This window comes from Atractosteus spatula, chromosome 1, assembly GCF_055471065.1.
Source record: "Atractosteus spatula isolate fAtrSpa1 chromosome 1, fAtrSpa1.hap1, whole genome shotgun sequence".
Taxonomy (NCBI): domain Eukaryota; kingdom Metazoa; phylum Chordata; class Actinopteri; order Semionotiformes; family Lepisosteidae; genus Atractosteus; species Atractosteus spatula.
Genome location: NC_142706.1, coordinates 25,388,621 through 25,407,192, shown reverse-complemented (window position 1 = coordinate 25,407,192; position 18,572 = coordinate 25,388,621).

Genomic DNA, 18,572 nt, shown 5'->3' with positions numbered 1-18,572 from the left:
AGTGGTTGACCCGGACAGCGTGTCTCAAAAAACCATCAAGGGCGTGTAATCACTCACACACACACACTGACCGCATAACGTCTCACGGAAAGAACTCCCAGGACAAATAGCATGTGAAATGTGAACCACTTTATTTCATTAGTAGGCTTTCAAACACAGAAACATCACAACACACACTTTTGAACTTTTCACACATGTTACAGACTCCTGTTTGCAATCACCAATTAAATGTTGGTGTGGAAAATTAGTTCGGTACAGGTAACTATCACCCCAACATTGCTCAGAAACTTTGCTGCATCTGAAAACGCGTTCATAATGCCCTTCCGCTCCCCATATCTAAAACCATGAGAACCGCACCGGGCGACCTGGTCTAACAGAGCAAAATAATTTGCCTGAGTAACCAGAGGGATGGTGTTACCACAGGTTCTATGCAAAACACGTTGTATTTTGGAATACACACAGCTGAATTCGTCAGGCTTCCATTTCTGATCTGAAAACAACAGAAGGGCTGTAATTTCACTCATGTTCTTGACATACACATCTATCTCTTTAACAAATTTAAGGACCTTAGCATTCGACTCATTGATTTTCATATCAAGCTTTGCAGAAAGAAGTGGGTAAAGCACTCTTTGTAAGAATTCCGACATATACATTCGAAATTCTTCATTCTTCGAACGATGGCACATCTGTGTCTGTAAAAATACGTATAATGTTTCTTTTGCAACGCATGAAAAGTCACGTCTACTATTTTTTCATCTACCTGGTCAAGTAAGGAGCGTACATGCTCGTGTGGCGTGTGGTCGTCAATTATGTTTCTCAGCAGGTGTTTTATACACCGCTCAGTATTATTTGTAATGGTGCATGGACCCAGGCCCCTGGCGATGTACAGAACAGCCAATAAAATTCAGGCTAAACTGAGAGACTTATAAATTTCTAACGCGGCAAACGTCACATCTTCAAACCCATCTGTGTAGCCGACAGCCAGACATGTGTGACCCCGTTGACCGGGGTGGTTAATCAAACAGGCCGGGCATTCATCAACCAGAACCCCCTTTAAACAGTGGTTGAAGATGCAACAAACTACCGCCTTTACAATCTGGGCCATAACATCGCGTGCATTAGGGACATCGTTAGCTAAACTTGGTTGAGCATCATCATTATTAACATTTTGACGAACACACAAGCATAGACACGAAACATTCAAGCACGATGGTAGTTTGAAGATTGATGCGTCGACCTCTTCGTTATTCGTTATTCTATTAAAGGAAAAAGAAAAGGAAGGCTTAACAAAATAAACAGGCATGCTTTTTACCTAAAATATTTACCATTTAACTCCTCTTTTGAGTTAGGGTTTTTCGTTTCCTCAGTGCCAGCAACGGTTTAATATTTACCATTTGTAACGAATCTTCATCATCAGGCGTTGACGGTTCACCAACTCCCGATTCGCCGTCCGAGCTCACATGACAGCCACTGTCACACGCCGCAGAGGGTGGGGTCAGCTTTTGCTAAAAAGAAGACCAAGTGTTGAAAATGACATACACTAAGCGCAGATTGAAACAACAATTTTTCCACGATCAGAAAAAATATTTTAGCAGACCAATCTCTTCACATTGCAGAGCAGAGGAATCCGATGTTTCGCCACTCAAAGTGAGTCTGACACCTCAAGTGACATGCTTCAACACCGACAAGTCGGCGCATTTAAGAATAACGCCAACATCGTAACTGCGCCCACATAACTCAAAACATTTTTCATTTGGTTGTGATGTTTTAGAATGACCCACCATATCCCCATGCCCCCAAAACCACACGTGTTTTATCGAGAGCGCAAAGTAATCACTTATCAGCTTATTTTTAATGACACATTCATGACGACAGCTTTTCAAAAGTTTGAAATGACTTTCCACGAACCGTGATTGTAAAAGTCTTTAAACTTTAAAAGTACTAACACACAACACAAACGATGTGTTGTTCTTTATATTGTAACGCTTCGGGGTTCACGTGGGCACCCTCGCCACTGCCGCATCACGTCTGCCCCCCACTATCGGGGACTCAAACCCAGGCCTCCGGTATCACTCAACAGGGACCCAGCCTATTGAGCTAAAGAGAGATATCCCCTCAGCCCAGCGGCTGCAGCCTCTGCTATCACAGGGAAGTGCTGTAACGTCACCGCTCTGGTAAGCCGGCTCTTACACACTTACTGGTGGCCGTATGCGTTACAATATTTTAACGGACTGGTCTTAAAGTTTTAAAAATAATTTAATAAGACACATTTAGCTTATTTTTAATGACACATTTTCGACAGCTTTTCAAAAGTTTGCCACAAATGATGTGGTGTTGTTCTTTATATTTTAACGGACTGGTCTTAAAGTTTTTATTTATAATCACTACATGTATTTTACGCAAAATTTAAATGTTCTTAACTCTGCATTGTGGAAAAATAAAACCCTCAAAATGGTTTGTGAACACGCCGCTATAAAGAAAAGATAAATTTTCTTATAGCGATACCGTTAATAAAAAAACATTTTTCTTAATAATATTCATAGAGGTCTGTTGCTGAATCAATCACAGGCACCAGTCCACATTTTCGCCGCGTTTTAACACCTATGAAATTTAAGCAGACACAGATGTATGACTTATAATAATATACAGATGCAACCATTCAAAATGCATGGTACAAACCTGTACCGCACGCAACTACCCACAAGCCACCACGGGGCACCGCGGTTAGTGATTGGCTGGCCAAAATGATCGAAAGGGGCACTCATGGTGCATTGGTCGGTAGTGAAAAGATTTAATCATTGAATCTCTTTACTGTGCACATTTTAATCAGCTTAGTATTGAATATTTATATGAAATTTTACCACTAAAGGGAAATTTTAGTAGCTGAGCATAAAAAGAAGAGGAGCATAACGCATCTGAAGGTCATAAACGACATTAATTTAGGAACATAAACATATTACTGTATGTAAACTGTACTGTATATGGCTGGTCTTGGTAGTTTAAATAAAAAATACACACCAGTCTTCCATTTCTCCCTAAACATTTTAAGCATCAAAGTTTTATGAAACGGTCCCCAAGTATGCGATTGCTGTATAGAATGAATTTTAATTTTAAAAAAATTATTTACACGAAAATTAAGCTGTTTACGTTCCTCCACCTGAGAATATAGTCACTTGTTGCTATGCAACGCGGAAACACAGCCACTAACTAGCAACGAGAGGACATTAGCTAGCCAATATGATAAAGGAATAAATGATTTTTTTTGTTTATTTCTTTTGCACATTTATTTGAACATTTCCATCGATTGCACAAGCACTTGGAAACTGTCTAACCCTAGTTCGTCTGCATTTTCTTTTACACTCCGGGCATGCTCCCAGTCTGGCGCCGGTCTGTGTCTTCTAGGATATAATGCCAATGATTTTTTGTTAAATTTGGGTTTCCAATAACGCCGCAGCAAACTGTTGTTTTTATGTCCACTATAACAGACAATCTCCCTTGCTTTTAACCGAGCGTTTCATAATTTCCTAAAATGAAAATGATTTAATTTATTTCCCTCACGGGATCAATAAAGTATCTATCATCTATCTATCTAAACTATGGGACAGAATTCTGGGGTCTCCCTATACCAGAGATTACGGTAGGGCTTCAGAATGGTGATTGGCTGACACCATCTGACACCCTTCTGACTGGGAAAAAAAGACCTGCTGATCTGTTCTACATACCAGGAAGACAACAGCATACAGTATGTTGTTTCTATTCGAAACGTGTATTTTAAAAGTTTAATTAAGAAGTAAAAACCTTACAGCGTACACAGATTTCTAAGCTGATCAGGAGGAAGAAAAATCACCCGTGTTTCGAGCATAAAAATGGTTATTAACTATTGAAACCTGTTTTATTTATTTTATTTTTATTTAGATTAAGACTTCCCGTCACCCCCATTTTCATTTAAATTTAAACAATAACATCAATACTGTTAGGCTGGGCAAATTATTTTTATTTTTTTTTTAAAAGAAATAAAAAAATGAGATATAATGATGTGTTCCGGCTTAGACATTGCACAACTTTAAAACCTATAAAAATAGATTTCAAGAGTTAATAACCTCTTTTTATGCGCGAAAAACGGGTGATCTTTTGCAGCTGACATTTCACTGTTTCAAATGAATAAGAAATTAGATTGCTCATAAATCTAATCACTTATTCTACATAAATACAGCATAATTGCTCTCTGAAAATGCTCTTTTTCTTGTTCGTTTTGGAGACCTTGATCGAAACTGATTTGAGATGTCAGAACAGATTTATTTTCCGTGTATTTCTGTGTGTGCATTTCCTACATTGCTTTGTCTGTTGAGATTTTAACTTTATATTTAGGCTCAGATTTCAACTATAAATCGTACACTGATTACTAGCAGTAAATACTGATGTTTTGCTCCCTCTTACCACAAAAAATATTAAAAATAATGTACTGTAGCTGGGATGAACTTTTTTTCGAACGTGTCTCTACCTACTGCGACTCGGACACGGAACGGTTAAAGATGGCGACAAGTCAGGCACCCAGAAGGGGGCGTCTTTCCGCCTCCATAACTAAAATGCCAAATAGGAGTGGCTTAAGCGACATACAAAGTCGTGTGACTGACAGTTTGAGGTAGCCTATTGTGTACATTTTGCTTTGTTGTTGATAGGTTAAGCTTTCTAAACTCAGCCTCAAAGTCATGTGAATGAATTTTCGATGTTTCATTGGTTAAATGCAATGATCACAAGCACCACCATGGTACCTAGGATGTTTAGTTTTAAATCAGTTTGAATTATAACTGTACGTACTGTCTTCATATTTGGCCAGGGCTTTAAAGAGAGGGCGCGCCAAAGTTTTTCGGTGCCGTCGTCTGCGCTTTAAAGGTACCCCCGTCGCGGAAGAATTTGACCTCGGAATGTTTACGCAGCGTAATATTGTATTTCATTGCACTTTGACAGATTATCTTTAAATCAATTGTTGTCAGAATATCCCCACCTCCAGACAAGAACAAAATTGCAACGATTTTATTAACTGGCTGTTTCAGTAACTTAAAGTATATATTTAAGGTAATAATTTAACAATATATGTAAATGTTTTAATATATGTTTATGTTGTGAATGTCTGTAGATTGTACCTTATTTTTAGTTTTTGTTTTGTTTCACGTTAATTTTATAAGGGAGAGTGTCATAGAGACGACTCCCTTACCCTCCATCTTGATTAAAATACTTTATTTTTATTTATTTTTTTCACAATCTGGCAATGCCAGACAGAATTCACATTCGCTGCAGCCAAATGGCCTTGCAGATCAGAAAATCAAGGAAAAAAACAATTATCGCGCCCGGCTCCTCAATGGAATAGCTCTAACTTGCTAATGCGTTGATGTAACAGTCCGGGTGTGGCAAGCTTCTAATGTCTCTTTACTTCGGCGAAAGGAACCTGTCTTTCATTGGAAAACAATGAACATATTCTACCCGTACATGAGAATATAATGCTGGTGCGCTGGCACAGTGGGGTGCTGTACCAGCTGTCAAAAAAAAGTTTAAAAAAAAAGTCAATTGAGTGTCCATAATATTGCTATTTTGTTATTGCTACAGTAATTGCTATTGCTACTGAGTCTCTGTGTCTACAGTGTATTGTTTGTGAACAAACCGGTTTCACAGGTATTTTCAACCCTCAGACAGTTGTTATCCTATAAAGCACTTTGAGAAGCCACCTTTAAAGGCGCTATATAAAATAAAGTTTATTATTATTATTATAATTAATATTGATCATATTTTTCCTCCCAGAACTTGTAAATTGTTGTTGTTATTGTTGTTGTTATCCTGTAAAGCACTTTGAGAAGCATACTGTCCAGCTTGTCAGATGCATTCTCTTGCAAAATAATAAGTAGAGCTTTGGGCTTATTAGTGCTCCACTTACAGCAACCCAATGTAAATACATTTGGTCTCCGAATCCACCACCACTGGTATGAATCATAGCCCTGCCAAACGATGCAAATTCCGCTGCAATGGTTGTGTGCAGGAATTATTCAGTGTGGCATCTCCATGTTCAAGTAAACACTGCTCTGTGTGCAAATGCAAATGCATTTAAAAAAAGTTTTTTTTAAAAAGCCACCTTTAAAGGCGCTATATAAAATAAAGTTGATTATTATTATTAATATTGATGATATTCTTCCTCCCAGGACTTGTAAAATTGTTGTTGTTATTGTTGTTATCCTGTAATGCGCTTTAAGAAGCATACTGTCCAGCATATTGTATTTCATTGCACTTTGACAAATTGTCTTATAATCACTTGTTGTTAGAATATCCCCCAAGAGGATATTCCCCCCAAGAGGATATAGAGGATATCTCTCAAGAGGTATCCAGGTAACAGTGAAACGGGAGTACAGTCTGGGGAGATCGCCCGTTTTCCATGTAAATAGTTCCCTGTTTCCGCACCCCTTGGTGATGGTTAAACCGGTGTCTACGAGGGCCTGGCAGGGTCTGCCCTTGATGAGGCAGGGAAGAAATAAGCCCCGGCTGTGGCCAACCCTTCCCACGGCAGCAGGCAGGGTGAAGCACTCCTTCTGGCTTTTCGGAGCGGGGGTAGAGACGCTCAAGGGCGGCCTTCCCCCCTTTAGGCCACCCCACTCCTGTTTCCCGACGGCCTCTGGAGTCCCCGGGGCTCGTCCCCTTCTACTTTGAAAATACCTGTTTCTGTTAAAAGAAAACTCATAGCGATTGCTGGATTTCAACACCCGACCTCACCCTTATACAGTACTGTAAATCGGTTGCTTAAGCCGTGACGAAACCGAGGCAAGTCATGTGACATGCACTGAAACAGCAATACAGATATTACAGTAATACTGTATGGTTGGGAGGTCAACCACATGTAAGACTTTAGTGCTTAAAATGTTTAGGGAGAAATTGAGTATCAGTGTGTAGTTTTTCTTTAAAATACCAATAACAGCAACATACAGTTTACATAATATGTTTATGTTCCTAAATTAATATAGTTTATGATCTTTATGACCTTCGTTATGCTCCTCTGCGTTTTATGCTTAGCTACTAAAAGTTCCCATTAGTGGTAAAATTCCATATAAATATTCAATACTAAGCAGATTAAAATGTGCACAGTAAAGAGATTAAATGATTCAATCTTTTCACGAACGACCAATACACCACATTATCTTCCGTGTCGCATTAACATTGGAATGTTTTTTTTACAAGTGTCAAAAGAAGCAATACATAACCTGTCTCCTCTATAACTCTTCAGTTTACAGAGAAATTCCGCCAGAGCCTCACAACATTGTCCAATAATACTCTTCTTGTGTCTAATTTTTAGTTAAGCAGGATTTGAGCTACAGACCATAACAGATCAAAAAACAGAATCCACCTGCGATTCGGGTGTTAACAAAACGTGTTTACAAAGAAAGTGAAATACAGTAATACTACCAGCTATATAGATACATAAATTTAGAAATTTAGATCCTTAAATTAATATCATGATTAATTTATTTAGATACGTGCTTACGTATTCTCGATTATAAAACAGATCATTCCGGTACTGGAATCTGACTGGCTGACACCCTTCTGAAGCGGTACCATAATCTCCGGTATACGGACGCCCCTGAAATTTGACTTGTTACTGTGTGATAAATTTTAAAGACGTAGATAAAAAAGTTTGGATATCTGGTACAAGTATCTTTTAAAACAGTCTTTGTTGTGCTCTTGAGGATCCTTGTGATATTTTGAGCTCTGAGTTGAATGATAAGTGTCGCAGTTTAATAATTTTCATTGTTAGAAATTATTAAACGCTCTGTTAAAAGCAAGGGAGTTTTTATGTCTGTTATACTAAAAGAAAATGCCCGACGAACTAGGGATTGGACAGTTTTTCAGTGCTTGTACAATCGATGGAAATGTTCAAATAAATGTGCTAAAGAAATAAACAAAAAAAGTAATTTATTCCTTTATCATATTGGCTAGCTAATGTCCCGTCCTTGTTAGTTAGAGCAATGAAATGCTGTGTTGTTACTTTTTGTCGATGAAAAAATAAAGTCTTATCATTTAAAATGACGGTTACAAATAATGTGGACCAGCGTAATACTTTGAGTTTACAGCTTGTCCAAGGTCATTCATTATTAATAATATGAGTAATATCTTCGGTAAAAGGCTTTGATGCATAAAATATTTTTGCATAATTAAATTTTTTATGATAAAGGTAGGTTGTGTACTTTTGCCCAACTGAGCAATCTTGCTTTCATAAAATAACCAACTTTTTAATGACTGATGATTAACATGCTGTAATACACAGTTTAAATTTAAAAGCTCAAATGCTGTCCATGAGAGGTTAAGCTTTATTGGCTCCTCCTGGTGGTTTTACAAGGTGATTCCGGATACTTTCCAGTATGATGTCAAATGACGCGTTACACCGCGTGATACTGCGTGATACTGCGTTTTGATGCGACATGCCCACCGCGTTGTACTGTGAAGTACCCCACACGTTTTAAATGGCTGCATCTGTAGATTTTAACATTATAATGGTCTTTTCTAAAACGTTCTCTTAAAAAGTTTCTTTTAAAATAATTTCCACATCCCAACACGGTCACACCCCATGGTGCCTAAGATTAAAGGATATGGTGGTGTAGAGAAATGTTTATCTTACAAAAACATGTGTTTCTTAGAAGCGGATGCTTATCGGGGGGGACATGAAGCGTAACTGCTGGCTAGCGGCCGGTCAGTCTCCAGTGATCGACTAACTTGTCAGAAAATTGGAGAATGGACCGCAGCAACGATCAAATCCCGTAGTCTGAAGATGCTGTTTTTTCAGACTTAACACTACATGACTTGATAGATGATGACGATTTCCAAGATTTCCCAGGTATGTATATTTGGCTTATTGTGAGATAAAATTATAACGTTACTGTGCTTGTCTCATGTAGCCGTGTTGTTACCTATAGATGCAAAACGTTGTATAATATTTGTTTATTATACAATATTGAATTATTATAATGGAATTACAAGGGAGTTGTTCAGTAATGTGGCAGTGACTGCTTGTATCCATTCTTTTCCATTAGATGCACCGAAAAACAATGACGTCACAGGCCATGGGTTCGATATCTGTCAAACGACCAGCTACAGCAATACACACCAACACCGGTGAGTAATTACGACAATGTTTTGAATAACACTTTACGGCCATGTGAGTCTTAAAGATACCCTGTCACTTTCTCCACATCATCACACGGTTGTGTCTATTTGCAGACGCTGGTGAGGGAATGAGTCGGTACACTTTTAAAAAACCTTGTTTGTTCTTTTCAATACCCCCTCAAAATCTTGTGGCAGATGTCCACGTTAAACCTGGGGGTGTGGAGCATATTACTAGATCGTCTGTGAGAAAAGGTTGGTATTAGTTAAGATTTGTCTGTGCTGTGTTATAAAAAATTCTTTTAACATACACATTTAAAGGTGTCTATAACTAATTAATAAAAATTCCAACAGTTTTCTATTTTTGGTAATTTGGGTATTGGTATGTATATAATTTGGTATGAACCACTTCTTGCAACAGTTGCTTCTTTTGTTAGAATGTTAATTCGTTGCAAGATCCTAGTTCACGTAGTTTTCTGTTTTGGGGGTATTAAAAAGTCTTATTTTTAAACTGCTTAGCCTTTAAGACTTCTTATTTAAAGTTAAAAACTACTGTTCTGCGTCTTGTGTCTATATGCAGTTTATCTAACCGGTTGCTAGTAGCTCCAGCAGTGTCTTAAAGGAAACCAGGGTAACAACTTCATCATGGCCGGGTAGCCTGTTCCATTCTCCCACAACCCTTTGTGTAAGGAAGCGCCACAAGTGTGGCGTTTTTATCCTAGTTAACGCAGTTTTCTGATTTTGACCATTTAGATTGCATTGGTTGGTGTCTTAAAAAGTCTTTTATTTTTATTTTTATCCCAGTTAGTGTAGTTTTCTGATTTGGGGTATTACAAAGTCTTATTTTTAAACTGCTTAGCCTTTAAGACTTCATATTTAAAGTTAAAAACGACTGGTCTGCGTCTTGTGTCTATATGCAGTTAATCTAACCGGTTGCTTGTAACTCCAGCAGTGTCTTAAAGGAAACCAGGGTAACAACTTCAGCATGGCCGAGTAGCTTGTTCCATTCTCCCACAACCCTTTGTGTAAGGAAGCGCCACATGTGTGGCGTTTTTATTCTAGTTCACGTAGTTTTCTGATTTTGACCATTTAGAATACATTGGTTGGGGTCTTAAAAAGTCTTTTATTTTATTTTTATCCCAGCTTGCGTAGTTTTCTGATTTTGAGATATGGAGTATTTGCGGGGTATTAAAAAGTCTTTTATTTTTATTCACACAGAAGCTGTATCGACGAGCGGGGAAAAAAATGTGGAAGAAACGCCAGGACCTAAGGTGGTGACAGCGTCGAAGACGGCCGTTAATACGCTGACCAAATCCAAACATGTCAAGCCTTTGGAGAGAAATAATAACGGAATTAGAGACTTGGTACTTGGTGATGCGCTAGATTCAGTGCGGTATATTGCACAGTTACTATCAATGGTGAGCACTAATGAGGTGGATAAAAAGCGAGATTTAGAGCATCTAAGAGCGTCTTTAGCAAGTGTACATTCCTTGTTTCCAAAACCGATCCAGGCTTTCGCTGCTAACCTCTTAGACATAATTTCTACAGAGGATGCCGCTCTAAACTCAGGATTTCAAAACCTGATAATGCTATTTCATGGTTCATTGGCGAAGATCCCCAGTGATAAATGACTAAGCATGCAGTTTAAAAACTGGTTAAAAGACTGACCTCTTACTAACATCAAGCGTTTGTACAGATGCAGCCATTCAAAACAAGCGGGCGATACCGCATTATTTTGCGGTGCGCTTTACCCAGTCTACCGTGAGTAACCGTAAATTCTCCTATAATACCGCAAGTAAAATAATAGTATCCGGAATGTCCGCAAGGTGGAGCTAATAAAGCTCAACCTTTCATGTTTGAGCTGTCGACATCAAAGTCTTTAACGAAGATATTACTAATAGTATTAATAATGAATGACCTTGGACAAGCTGTAAACTCAAAGTATTGCCCTGGTCCACATTCTTTTTTTCATTGACCGTCTTTGTAAAAGTAACACCACAGCATTTCACAATCACACATTTGTTTCAAATCATGCAAAGTACAGTAATTTTTGAGAATTGATTCACCATGCCTTTCACATGCTCATAAAAGAGATTGATTTAGGAACATAAACATATTACTGTATGCAAACTGTACTGTATACAGTATGTATATGTATATTTAATGTCTTTACTGTGCCCGTTTAAGTATTGAATATTTATATGGAATTTTACCACTGAAGGGAAATCTTAATAGCTGAGCATAAAAAAGAATAGGAGCATACTGTGTGAAGGCCATAAACGATATTAATTTTGGAACATAAACATACAATATATGGCTGGTCTCAGTACTTTAAAGAAAACATACACACCAGTATTCCATTTCTCCCTAAACATTTTAAGCATCGAAGTCTTTAACGTGATACCGGAGTCAACAAGCATACTTTTAGAATTTGATTAAAAGGGAATATAATATGGAATCGCGTATCTAAAGAAATTAATAACGATATAATTATATTCATGTACCGCAACACAAGAATAGTACACGCTGTACATTGTCTGTTGATAATGTTTCTGTAGTGCTTTTTCAGCACTCTGCATGTGACCTTGCCGGTGGCGCTGTGGGTTAGGTTCCTGACTCCCACGTCACACGCTGGGTGTTCGAATCCCGCTGGAGCCATGACTTTTTTTTTAACAAACATTTCTTTGAAAAAATAAAACGTTTCCCTGAGTCAGAGATTAAATAAAACCTCACTCGCACCAAACAAATTTATATTTCTAAATATCACAACATGATCGAATTTAAGTCATTTTAATAACAATGAATAGTCACCTAGGCGTTACAATATAAACATTTATATTGATTTAAATCGCGTTTAAATCGCCTTTATTTAAAACCCATAAATAAAGCTGATACTGTTTAGACTTTTATTTAAAACTGTATTACAGCAGCACAATGCACAATGCAACGTAAATCGCTATCTTTGTCTTCTGCGTAATAATGTTCACCTCTCTGTCCAGCAAATTAACAATAGTAATAATAATGAACTTTATTGTATATGGCGCCTTTAAAGCTGGCTCCTCAAAGCACTTTACAGGATAAAAACAATAATAACAATACTGTTAGGTTGGGCAAACGATTTTTTTTATAGAAATACAAAATGAGATATAATGATGTGTTCCGGCTTAGACATTAACGAAGAGCATAACACGTGTGCGGCCAGCGGGAGTGCTGGCTGTGACGAATTAAACCGGTTTCACAGGTATTTTCAAAGTAGAAGGGGGTGAGATTTCCAGCGAAAGACACCTCCCCCCTCCAAAACCAAGGAAGTACAGTACTTACTAGTTAAGAAAGCTAGGCTCTTCAATGAAATCGCTTTAACATGCTAATGCGTTGGTGTAACAATCCGGGTGTGGCAAGCTTCTAATGTCAACCCAACTACGGCGAAGGAACCCTTCTTTTATTGGAAGACAATGAACATATTCTAGCCCTAAATGAATTAATAGCAAACATGGTTTACATAAAAGACATTTTTCCAAGAAAGTTTAGCCTTTGTCACTAATGAAACCACTAAATAAAGACATAAATAAAGAAATCTTAAGATTTTTAAAATACATGACTTTGCTAAAATTTATTTAAAAATAAAAAGGATTACAAACGCCAGCGGAGAGAGAGAACAGGGGAGGGATGTTGGTTTTGCATAAGGGGCAGGGCTATGGAAATGAGGTCTATTTGGGAATGTGGAGTTACATGTTCTGGCTGTTTGTGAATTATCGTTGTTGAGTATGGAGTGTTGAGGCAAAATGTAATTTAGCGCTTTCTGGCATGAGGAGACCCCCAAATTAATAATGTAACATGCTATTGTTTGTGCATGAACATAGTAACTGTATACTATTATTTCTTTAGATACGCGATTCCATGTTATTTTTTAATCCCTGGCAGGACTGGGAGTCCATAAGAATCGAGTAATAGGTTTCATTGCGCTTTGACAGATCGTCTTTAAATCAATTGTTGATTTAAAGGTTGACAGTAAATGTTTATATTGTAATGCAGGTTTTACGCTCTCTCTGCAGAATGAATAAAAGCATTTTATTAAAAACGCGTTTGCGTTTGTCTGGGTATTTACTTTGTAATCTGTGGTTTACATCTACTGTATTGCTTTGAGATGCCACTTTTAAAGGTGATATGTAAAATTATGTTTTTTATTATTGTTATAGAGAAACATGATCAGATTTTCCCCGGTTCAGAAAAAAAGATCTAAAGTATACTAGTTTGTCACTAGTATACTTTTAATACAGTCTTTGCTGTGCTCTTGAGGATCCTTGTGATATTTCGAGCTCTGGTTGAATGATAAGTGTCGCAGTTTAAATAATTTTCGTAGTTAGAAATTATGAAACGCTCTGTTAAAAGCAAGGGAGTTTTTATGTCCGTTACAGTAAAAGAAAATGCCTGACAAAGTAGGGCTTGGACAGATTCCAAGTGCATTTTTGCAATTTACGTTGCATTGTGCATTGTGCTGCTGTAATACAGTTTAAAATAATTAAAAGTCTAAACAGTATCAGCTTTATTTATGGGTTGCAATTTAAAAAAAGTCAAAAACCGCACTCAAAATGCAATTTAGAGCTTTCTGGCAAGAGGAGACACCCAAATTAATAATGTAACATGCCACTGTTTGTGCATGAACAAGGTTATACTGCTATTTCCTTAGATACGCGATGCCTGTCTGTCCTGGCTGTGCTCTCTCTCTCTCTCTCTCTCTCAATTCAATTCAATTCAATTCAAGGTGCTTTATTAGCATGACAGATGGGTACAATCAGTGTTGGGTATTTACTTAGCTTTGAGATGCCACTTTTAAAGGTGATATATAAAATCAAGGCTTTAACTTGCTTTAACTCTGCAAGTCTGAGTTCTTGTGTCTGTCCTATCCGAAACCGAAAGTATTACAATATGTATCTTTATAGCAGGTGGTGTACAACTTTTTAGCATAGATTACACTTTTCTAAAATGTATTTAAAAAATAAAAACGATTACAATCTAATCTTTCCACATTTGATCCCAAGATCCCAAGAAAAATAAATCTAAACGGGGAGAAAGCTATGCTGAAAGTTTATTAAGATACTTAGAAGACAAAGATATCAATTTATGTTGCATTTGTTTGATTGTGAATCAAAAATCACATATATTTAAACCCGCGTTTGCGATTTAAATCAAAACGCGATTTAAATCAATATAAATGTTTATATTGTAGCGCCTAGGTGACTATTCATTGTTATTAAAATGACTTAAATTCGATCATGTTGTGATATTTAGAAATATAAATTTGTTTGGTGCGAGTGAGGTTTTATTTAATCTCTGAGCCAGGGAAATGTTTTATTTTTTCAAAGAAATGTTTGTTAAAAAAAAGTCATGGCTCTAGCGGGATTCATACACAGAGCGTGTGACGTGGGAGTCAGGAACCTAACCCACAGCGCCACCAGCAAGGTCACATGCAGAGTGCTGAAAAAGCACTACAGAAACATTATCAACAGACAATGTACAGCATGTACTATTCTTGTGTTGTGGTACATGAATATAATTATATCGTTATTAATTTCTTTAGATACGCGATTCCATATTATATTCCCTTTTAATCAAATTCTAAAAGTATGCTTGTTGACTCCGGTATCACGTTAGTTAAAGACTTCGATGCTTAAAATGTTTAGGGAGAAATGGAATACTGGTGTGTATTTTTTATTTAAAGTACCGAGACCAGCCATATACTGTATGTTTATGTTCCAAAATTAATATCGTTTATGGCCTTCACACACGTTACAGCATGCTCCTATTCTTTTTATGCTCAGCTACTAATATTTCCCTTCAGTGGTAAAATTCCATATAAATATTCAATGCTAAAACGGGCACAGTAAAGACATTTACTGTAAAACTTTCTACGACCGACCACGAGTGCCCCTGTCAGTCAACCAATCACGTACCGCAGTATTTTGCGTCAACGCGCGTCACGATGCGCGACGCCGTAGCCAATTACCTCCGGTACGTGTCTGTACTGCGCACTTTGAATGGCTGCATCTGTATGTTAATAAAAGAATCAAACTGGCAAAAGCATGTTTGTTGAGACGTAATAGATTCAGAGAGAGGCATCAGATTTCCCAAAGGCAAGCCGAACCACACAATGAGAATGCATTGGTAGAAAATAACTTAATGCCCGGGGGTGCTGTAGCAGAACCGGATGGCGGTAACTTTGAAAACCAAGAACCGGTTGTGATAAACTATGGTGGTGGTTGGTGGCGGTGTCGGTGCGAATAGAGACCCCTTAGTTTTCCTGGAGCGTATATGTAGTTATAACAGGTCTTATAATAATTTTAGAGCAACAGAGCACTATGAAGAATTTCGTTTTGTTAATCTTGACAGAATAGCGTCGTATGTACAGGCTATAGACGCTGTGCATGGTGCAGTCCAGATAATATTGGTTGAACTTTCTTCAAACATAGGGGCAAATGATTTTGTACAGTTGCGTTTGTCTTCGGGAGGGTTTAACAAACCCTTGTTCTCACGCAGAAGACGCCCTGGAGAATTAAATGCTGCCGATTTTTAAAATCACATCTCAGACCTCTTACAGAGCCACACAGAAGTTCTCACCGATGACAGCCTCCGATTAGTGGTCACGATAGTTAGGAACATGCAGGGGGGTGCCTGCAGAAGATTTAAATCCGTTCTGCACAGCAGAGTAATTGAGCGGAAAAAAGCACACCTTATCGACTTACATTACACGGGCGGTAATCTATGTTCTGCCGGGAGTGTGTACAGTTTGTTGAATAAAGGTTGTACCGATGGGGAAATGTTACAGGGCCCTAAACGAATGCACAGAGAGCTGGGTTTTCCAGAGAATCGGAAAATTAGTTTGTCAGACATTACAGACTTTGAAAAACATTTAAAGGTGGTCATTAAAATTTTGTACCACGATCAGGGTGATTGGAAATATTTTAGAACGGGTCCCACACTGCCAAATTCTAAAATACTTTTTGTTCTACTGCATGAAGATAATTTCTACAGGGTTTTAAATAATAAAGCTTTTGTGGGGGCAGCGCATTTTTGCAGTAACAGCAATGCCGCGTATAGTCGCAAGAAGGCACACGCCTGTGTTAAATCTTGTAAAACTTGTTTAGATCCCCAGTGTTGCGAAATTGATGCCGAAAATATGAATTGCCCGGTCTGTAAGGTCTTTTGTCGTAGCTCTCAGTGTTTGACAAGACACTTTCAGAATGTGGCGTCGGGTGTTACTAAGTGTGAGAGCCGGTCCTTTTTTGAGAAATGTGGGGTTTATAACCTCGCAAGTTACAAATGTAAAGAGAAACTGTGCTCGCGGTGTAACAACGTAATCGACATCCCTGATACACACTTGTGCTACATACAGCTTTTGGACAAACCCAAAATTTCAAGCAAGTACATTTTTTTTAGTTTAAATGCATGCAAGAAACTGGGACACACATTACAAATTACGTCCGCGCTCTTCATATTAACAATAAACGAAGCTGGGAATTTTATGGTGAAACTTGTCTAAAGGATTTTGTGCTAAATTTATCGATGGGCATTTCAAAAACTTTGCATTCATTTCGCACAATGGCAAGGGATATGACAATTACCTAGTAATCAGACAGTTGCTAGATGAAAAGAAGGACGTTGAACTAATTAATCAGGGTGGTAAAATAATGTGTATGACTGTAAAAGCTCTGAACATCAGATTTATCGATTCTCTAAACTTTCTCCCTATGAAATTAAGCAAACTGCCACCCACCATGGGGTTCCCCGGGGGTAAAGGGCATTTTCCACACTTGATGAGCACTTCAGAAAACCAAAAATATGTAGGACTGTTGCCACCGCCAGAACTTTACGGCATGCTGCCGAGCGAGAAAGCCAAGTTTTTGGTTTGTATGAAGAATGCAAGGGAACTGTGTTTAACATACAGAGAGAGTTGAAATGCTACTGCCAGCTGGATGTGGTAATTCTAAGAGAAGGCTGTGTCAGGTTTCGGGACGAGGTCATGAATATGACCAGACAGGCGTGTGTGACTGAGTCAGGGGCCGCCTGCGTTGTCTGCATCGACCCCTTTCAGTTTGTGACCATCGCTAGTGTCTGCATGGCCATGTTCAGACTTATGTTTTTACAGGAAGAGACGATAGCGTTGCTACCCCATGACAATTACCACTGCCAGCAAAAACGATTTTCTACACTCAGCATTTAATGGCTTATGTACATCGAACACACAGAGCAAGATAAAATCCAACACGCATTAACCACACTCGGTGAGTTCAAGGTTGGCCATATTTTCTCGATTGTTATGCTGTAATTGACGGAGTGCAGACAGCCTTTGAGTTCAACAGTTGCTTTTTTCACGGTTGTAGCGTTTGTTATTGTGAAAACGATTTTAATCCGCTGACAAACACTACTTTTGGTTGGTTGTACAGAAAGACGATGGTGAAAATTAATTTTCTCAAAATGAGAGGTTTTAACGTACATGTTTTGTGGGAGCACGAGTTCAGAGACATGCTTGTTGAAAATGGAGACTTGGGGAAATTTCTAGCGGTTGCGCAGTTGCCAGAACCTCTGCAACCACGTGGTTTGCTTTTTGGGGGTAGAACAAATGCTATTTGTTTGCATTACATCGCACAACCCAGTGAAAAGACTCATTACTATGATTTCACCAGTCTGTATCCGTTTGTGAACAAAACTAAAAAATACCCACTGGGTCACCCCCGAATAATTTATAACAACTTTGGAGATTTAAAATGGTATTTCGGTTTAGCGAAGGTGAAAGTTTACCCACCCAGACGTTTGTACTTTCTAGTTCTACCAACCAAAATTGACGAAAAACTGTTTTTCACACTGTGTCGCACGTGCTGAAACAAAACAGACCACTCCCTGCAAGTACAGTGATGAAGATCGCGCTTTGACTGGTGTCTGGTGCATTCCGGAATTACAGACGGCCTTACATCTGGGGTATAGAGTGGGTAAAATTTACGAAATTTGGCATTTTGTAAAGTCCTCACACAATATTTTTTCCGAATACATCAAGCTGCATCTGAAAGGGAAACAGGAAGCTTCGGGGTTTCCAGAGTGGTGTACTGATGTCGCGAAACAACAATGATATATCAGCGAATATTATGAAAAAGAGGGTGTCAGGCTGGACCCCGGCAACATTAAAAAGAATCCGGCCAAAAGACAGCTTTCAAAAATTGCCTTGAACAGTTTGTGGGGCAAGTACGGTCAAAGACCCAATTTACCACAGAGCACCATTGTGAGAAACCCCGATGAATTGTTCAGGTACTTATTTGCTCCTTATCATGAGGTGTCAGCCTGCAAGTTTATCGATGAAAACACAGCCTGTGTTACGTGGAAACACACTAAAGACCACTATACGGGCCATTCAAACACTAACATTTTCATCGCTAGCTTTACAACAG